Here is a 6,815-nt window from a genome sequence, read left to right on the forward strand (position 1 = left end):
TGATTATCTGAATTCTTTGTGGTTTGACATATGAGCCCATGGGCAGCCTTAATTACCATTTCTGCCATCCTCCTCCTGCTTGCCTGCTCCTTTCACCCTCCTGGTGGGAGTTTCTCTGCAGCAGCCTGGCAGGACAGCCTGAGGTCTGTGCTGTGATTCCCTGATGGTTTCCACGCTGGATGGGGCTGGGTTTGGTCCCTGAGGGCTGGGCTGTTCCTGGAACACAGAAACACACCCCACACTGTTAGTCCAGCAACACCAGAGGGGTGGAACAGCCTGTGGTGAGTGGCTGTCTCCTGATCCAGAGGCCCCACAGCATCTCTGAAATCGGAGGTCAACAATTCCTGTTGCAACCTGGCCCCACAGCTAAAGCAGACAGAGAACTCTGGTCCAGCCCCACACCAGACCCTCAGGCACCTTTTCTTCTCCAGAGACAGCACCCCCAGCCTCAGAAAGCAGCAGGAGACCATGAGGGTGCAGGGCAGTCACCCCAAAATGCCAAATCCTGCAGCCAACAAAAGCTCTCCCAGCAAACTTTGCCTCCCAGTGCTCGTCCCCACCACTGCTGCTCATGGAGAGGGATTAAAGGGGAAAAAATGGTTCATTTCCTTGCAAGCCAGGATTTATGCTGGCCTTGAGTATATCTCCCAAAGCAAATCTGTGTTTACTTATCTAATTAGCTGGGAAGGAGCAAAAGTCACCTGTGGGTAAAGAAGAGATAATCCACAGTGTATCAGAGGTGGTCAGCAGGCTTTCACAACTGAGCTCACCAGGTACCACCCAAAATGCTGGCTGCTAGGATTCCAGATATTGAGAATTTTAGATTTTTTGTGTTGAAAGACACAGGCTCTCAAGAGAACACTACATTTAACCTGAAGCTGTAGAGAAAACTTCCAAAAATGAATAATAGCATTAAGATTATGAGTGTGTAGTTTGAATAAAAGTGTGTGATATCACATAGTAGAAAACTTGGAGTTTAAAGTCTTAGACTATAGAGTTTATAGAATATAGTTTATAGAATATCGTTTTAGAATATAAAGTTTTATAATATATGTAAAACTATAGAAGATGGTTTTTTAGAGCTAGAAGTTTTAGAGCAGTAGCTAATCCTTCTTCTTCACCTTCTTCTTCATAAGTTTAAGTAATATTTTGTAATTAGACAAAAAAGTCTGCTTTGCAAGACATAAGTAATTAGTTATTAGATTAAAAGTAAAAATAATTTAAGTGTCATTTCTTAATTAGATAGTTTTTCCTTAGAAGACCTTGTAGAGATAGATACAGAACCATTTTGTAAGTTGTTAGTGAAATACTATAGAGCTCACAGTTTATAAGATTATAATATAAGTAAAAAATAATAAGCATCTAAATCCAAACATAAAATTCCTTCTCAAGCACTTCCAATCCCAACCCTAACCCCCTCCAAAAAAAAGATAAAAAATCAACAGCCGGCAAAACAGATTTATGAGTGTATTTTTTTCCCCTCCCTTTTCCTGGTGATGCCCATCTCTACCATAATCATTGTGGGGTGGAAAGGGACAAGGCAGGAGGGTGAAATTATTGGGGCTGCAGGGCCTCACCACACCAGCCCCCTCTCCCCTCCAGCCCTGGATCAGGAGGGCTTCATGGAAGGAAGAGCATTGCTGGCTCCCACCTTCTAAAATGAGGTTGCATTCTCCTCACTGTGTTCGGTTTCCCTGACATCTGATACAAAAATAAGTCAAGAATGGGGTTTTCATTTGTTCTCTCACCCAAAGTGAATGCAGACACATTTTCTAGACACCCAGGGAACAAAGAAGCCAGGGCTGGCCTTTGACTTGTCACCATCTACACCCCTTTCTGCTGGAGAATGCCTTCTGTGTCTCCTCAAGGGCTGGGCAATTCCTGCTGCTGCAGGAATGGCATGAATGCCCTCCTTCCATTACTAAACACTCTCAAATCACTGCATTTCTGTGCTCAGAGCCTGGATTCATATTTACATTAATAGCAGTCAAAAACCCCACAGTGGCTCTGAAGGTAACTTTGAAAACTGCCTGAAGTGTAGAACCCCCAAAACGAGACAGCAGATGGCCTGAAATGGCACCAAAGGATGGGGAGAATCCAGGAATTTTGGAGGCCTTGACACAGCACTGGTTGAGTTGGTCCCTTGCTGGCAGCCTCAGTGACATCCATCAGCACAGGCTGGGTGGGGTGTGAGGAGAAAGGACAGCCATGGACTGCAGCCAGGGATGGCTGAGAGGAGCAACATCCAGTGCAAACATCTCCCCCCACTGCCTCCAGTGCAGGTTTAGATCACAAAGTGAAGATATGTCCTCTCTGATGACCAAAACTCTTACCTGTGTCCCAAAACTTGTCCCAATCCCTGGCTGAAGGCTCAGGTGTGATCTGGTCAGCCACCAAATGCACCTGAGCCACTGCTGCGTCCTGCCACAGCCCCGTTACTCGCTGCTGAATGGAGAGTCTTGAGAGGGCACAAGGCTGGGCAAAGGATAAATGGAAATCTCCACTGGAGCTGGGAAGCAGGCCAAGAGACCAGGAATGATAACACCCAGCTGCTGCCACTTAATGAAAATATATGACAAGGAGCACAGGCTAACGTTTACAGAGCACTCTGCAGATAGGAGATTGCAGTTATCAGGTTATCAGGCTGCTCTGATAACTTCAAGGGGGAGAAAATCAAGATGCTCATTAAGTAAAGTGAGGGAAAGCTTAGAGGAACTCGGCAGGGCAGAAAGCAATGCAAGCTCACTCCATTAGAACCAAAATGCCTTTTTCTTGCCTTATTCTGAAGAAATAGCATTGCTGCCATTGACAAGACAAATGCAGCATCAGTTTAGAAGAATGATGGAGTGAGCCAGGCTGGCAGGGACACCTGGAGGTCCCAGTCCAGCCTCTGGCTCAAAGCTGGGGCACTCTAAATTCAGCCCAGGTTGCTCAAGGCTTTGCCCTCCTCAGACCTTGAGAACCTTCATGGATGGAGTTGTACAATCTCTCCAGAAGACCCTCTCCACCACCCCACTGACCTCATAGTGTGAAGCCAAACCCTCTCTGCTTGCCTGATTCATTCAGGACCTACTGAGGATGCAGCCAGCCCCCAGGTGAGAATCAGCATGGGCAGCAGGGCAGGCCAAATTCCAGATCTCCCCACAGCACTAAGGGTCCCCATTTCCCAGGGAGGGGACAGATGAGGCACTACTCACCCCTGCAGCCCATCAGGCAAGTGTCAGGGCTGAGCCTGAGCCCCAGTTAATATGTGCTGGTGCTGGGGACACCTGCGAGCCGCGGGAGGGACGCGATTGGGTCCTGCCCCACACCTCGCTGTGCCCAGCACCTGATTGCTCTGCAAGGGGAGGTGACTGGGGCATAAAAAAGGAGATAAGCCATTTATTGTTTATTTTAATATGTACTTATCTCCAGGAGTGCTCTGAACCCTTCCCCCAGCAGTTTGGTTGTAGAAATTTCGTTGCTGTTTTGGTTTCGTGTCCTGCGCTGGAATTTAAGCCCAGCTCATCTGTGTCAGTGTGAGCCTTGCTGAATCAGGCAGAAGTGGTGACAGAAATGATATATTGTGCTAGGTGCTGTCTGGTGGGGCCTCTCTGTGTCCCCTGGGGTCCCAGGGTCAGTCTCTGCACCACCTCCAGCCCTAAACCTCTGTCTCCTTCTTCTCATGCAACTGCTTTTCTATTAAATCAGCTGAGAGCACTGAACTGCTTCTGCTTCATGGTGATTCCCATGGAACACCAGCCCCTGGGGATCAGGAAATTGCATGGATGCAGGTTTTGCTTGAAGAGGAAGAACCCCCTGAGGATTTCAGAGCCTCTTTTCCCCACTCCTCCCCAGAGCCAGGGCAGCACACAGAGCTGCCTGGTCCATGCTGGGGCTGTGCTCCTCCAGAACACAGAGGTGAAGGAAACTTCCCCACTGCTGACATGATCAGGCAAGAATAAGGCTTGTCAGAATGCTTATTTTGGAGTTAAACTTTTGAAGACAAGACTGGTGTAGGTATTAGCACAGGGATGACTTTACCTTTGGTCTTCTTGCAATAAATGGACTCTCCAGAAAACATTGCCAGAGATAATCCATCACAGAAAACTCTTGTGGGCTATCTGATGTGACAGAGAACATGCAGCTCTCCTGTGAAGAGTCTGCAAATAACCCCAACCCCAGCAAGAATTATGTTTTCTGGGCATTGTAGTTACAGAATAACCCAGCCACCCCTTCCTGGTTGTCTCCTGCAGCAGTGTGTGCTCAAAAATAAGATTATTCCGTTCAGTGACCAAACTGCAAGAAGTGGGATCTTTTTCAACTCGAAAGGAAACAAGATTTAGATGGGTATTGGGGGATAGAAGACATTTTTGAAATAAAATGCTTCCTTTAGAGAAATACGGAAGGAAGGAAGGAAGGAAGGAAGGAAGGAAGGAAGGAAGGAAGGAAGGAAGGAAGGAAGGAAGGAAGGAAGGAAGGAAGGAAGGAAGGAAGGAAGGAAGGAAGGAAGGAAGGAAGGAAGGAAGGAAGGAAGGAAGGAAGGAAGGAAGGAAGGAAGGAAGGAAGAAATAGGGTCTAAAGGGTAAATGTGGGGACTTTAAAAGAAAAAAGTCTCCTTTTTTGGGGAGCAAGGTTAAAGCTGTTCACTGCCTCTGGCCAGAGCATTCAGGCTTAGTTGTTGGCTGGGTTTAAAGCACAATATTTTCCCACCACCACCATCCCCAGAGCTGCTTTGCACTTGGGCTTTTCAGCATCACCAGCCCTGTGGTCACACACACAAAAATTGGGGTTTTTTTTGAGGTCAGCAGGTATTTTGCTGTGGGTTTTGCTGCTTTGCCTGTGCCTGGGTTAAGAGCAGAGGAGGAGCTGGGCTGGGGTCTGCACTGGAGTATTTGCCATGCTCCCACCCACACAGGAACACTTGTGGTATTTCACAGCCTATACACATCAGAAAATCCAATTTTACCTTGCTGCTCTGCAGTGCTGGTGTCACTAAGTTCAAAAATCACAAGGCAGCACAGGGCACAGGGGCTCATTCCCCAGCAGGCTTGCACTGCCCCATCCTCCACCTGAAGAGCTTCTTTGCAGCATTTAACCTGCAGGATTGCACTGGCCAAACATCAGCATCCCCAGGATGGAAGCAACAATTGCAGAGAGCAATCAGCCAGCCAAAAAAATGGGAAGAGGCAGCTGAGAACACTGGGATGGCCCTGGGCTTTCATGAGAGGCTGTGACACAAAACTCCATGCCCAGGGAGAGGGATTCTGCTGAAAAACCATCCAAAAGGCTCCTTGCAGAGGGAGTGTTAAAGTTCTCACCTCATCTTTATTGTGAGGGTGGGGAGGCCCTGGCAGAGCCCAGAGCAGCTGTGGCTGCCCCTGGATCCCTGGAAGTGTCCCAGGCCAGGCTGGACAGGGCTTGGAGCCACCTGGGACAGTGGAAGGTGTCCCTGCCATGGCAGGGGGTGGAATGAAATGAGCTTTAAGGTCCCTTCCAACCCAAACCATCCCCCTGTGGGGATGCTGCGCTCAGGTTTTACTTTTGGGCACTTGGGAGGAAGGACCTGCAGTGACCACAGTCACCCCCACCAGTGATTTTTTTTTCCTACATAACAACCTGGTTTTAAAGTGCTCCTGATGCTGCTGTACCAAGTGGGAAGAAATCCACATTTTCCCTCCCATGCAATTTAATATTCAAAATGGCTTTATCAAAGCAGTTGAAGCTCCACATCAGGGCTTGAGAAGATGACAGAAGAATTAGCAATGTTTTGGGAAGGTCTAACAAATAATTCAGGGCAGAACAGGCTTTCCTTGGTTCTTGGCTTATTTTTGGCCACCAGAGAGAAAACATCTTGCTGTGAGGGCATGAGGTTAGAACTGCTTCTGGTTGAGCAGAATTAAATACTGTGAGTTGGAGAACTGGTGATGGTACCTGCTATCTGAATAATGTGGGAAAACTGGGAAAAGGGGAGCCTGTCACTTGCTGTTAAAAATATTTTTTTTTTTTACCTGTTCAACAGTACAAAATGATGGCAGCTGAAACAAGATTCCAGGTGTCCCAGGCCAAGGCAGGAATAGGTTAGAAAAGTTACATTTTTGTTACTGCCTTGGAGCAGCCAATCACACCCTCCTGTTTCAGGAGAGGTCACCACTTGCTTGTACTGATGCCTTAGGATTTTAGCTTTTATATTTTTCATATGTTTGTAATCCTGCAATTCTTCAGTGTACAACTCTAAACTCCATACAGAGTGTTAGCTACTGTCTTCACATTTTGGTCAGACACAACAATTCCTCTCCAGGCCTGGGGATCAAGGACACCTCACTGTCTCAGGCCCCAAAAAGTGTAAACAAAAGTGAGTTGGGGGGGTGTAAACTTGTGGTAAATTACTTTAGTAACTGAGGCTGTAATTGGAAAATTACCCCCCAATATGCAAATGAACCAAACTTACAGAAGTGTGAAAACTTCTTGGATGGACCCCACATCCATTTTGGGTGTAGCCCCTGGGGGGCTTTGTCTGCCCTTAATGTACCTGAAGGCCCTTCAATAAACAGAACTGCTTTTTATTTCCTAATTCTGTCTGGCCTCTGTTTTTAGGTATTCCCAAAAAGGCATCACTACAACCCCTGGAGTGCTCAGTACATCTGAGGAGCCTCCTGTGATGCTGCTTCTGCTGCTGGAGGCTGCAGAGACACCCAAGGGGAAGCAGTCACTGACATCTTTTATGAAAACTTTCCTTAGGACTTTTTCTTCTTGAGAAGCTGAGAGGCCTCAGGAACAAAATGTAACCAATGGTTATCTGCTGCTGTGGAATGCAACAGGTGCATCTGGGATTG

This window comes from Agelaius phoeniceus, chromosome 2, assembly GCF_051311805.1.
Source record: "Agelaius phoeniceus isolate bAgePho1 chromosome 2, bAgePho1.hap1, whole genome shotgun sequence".
Lineage (NCBI taxonomy): Eukaryota > Metazoa > Chordata > Aves > Passeriformes > Icteridae > Agelaius > Agelaius phoeniceus.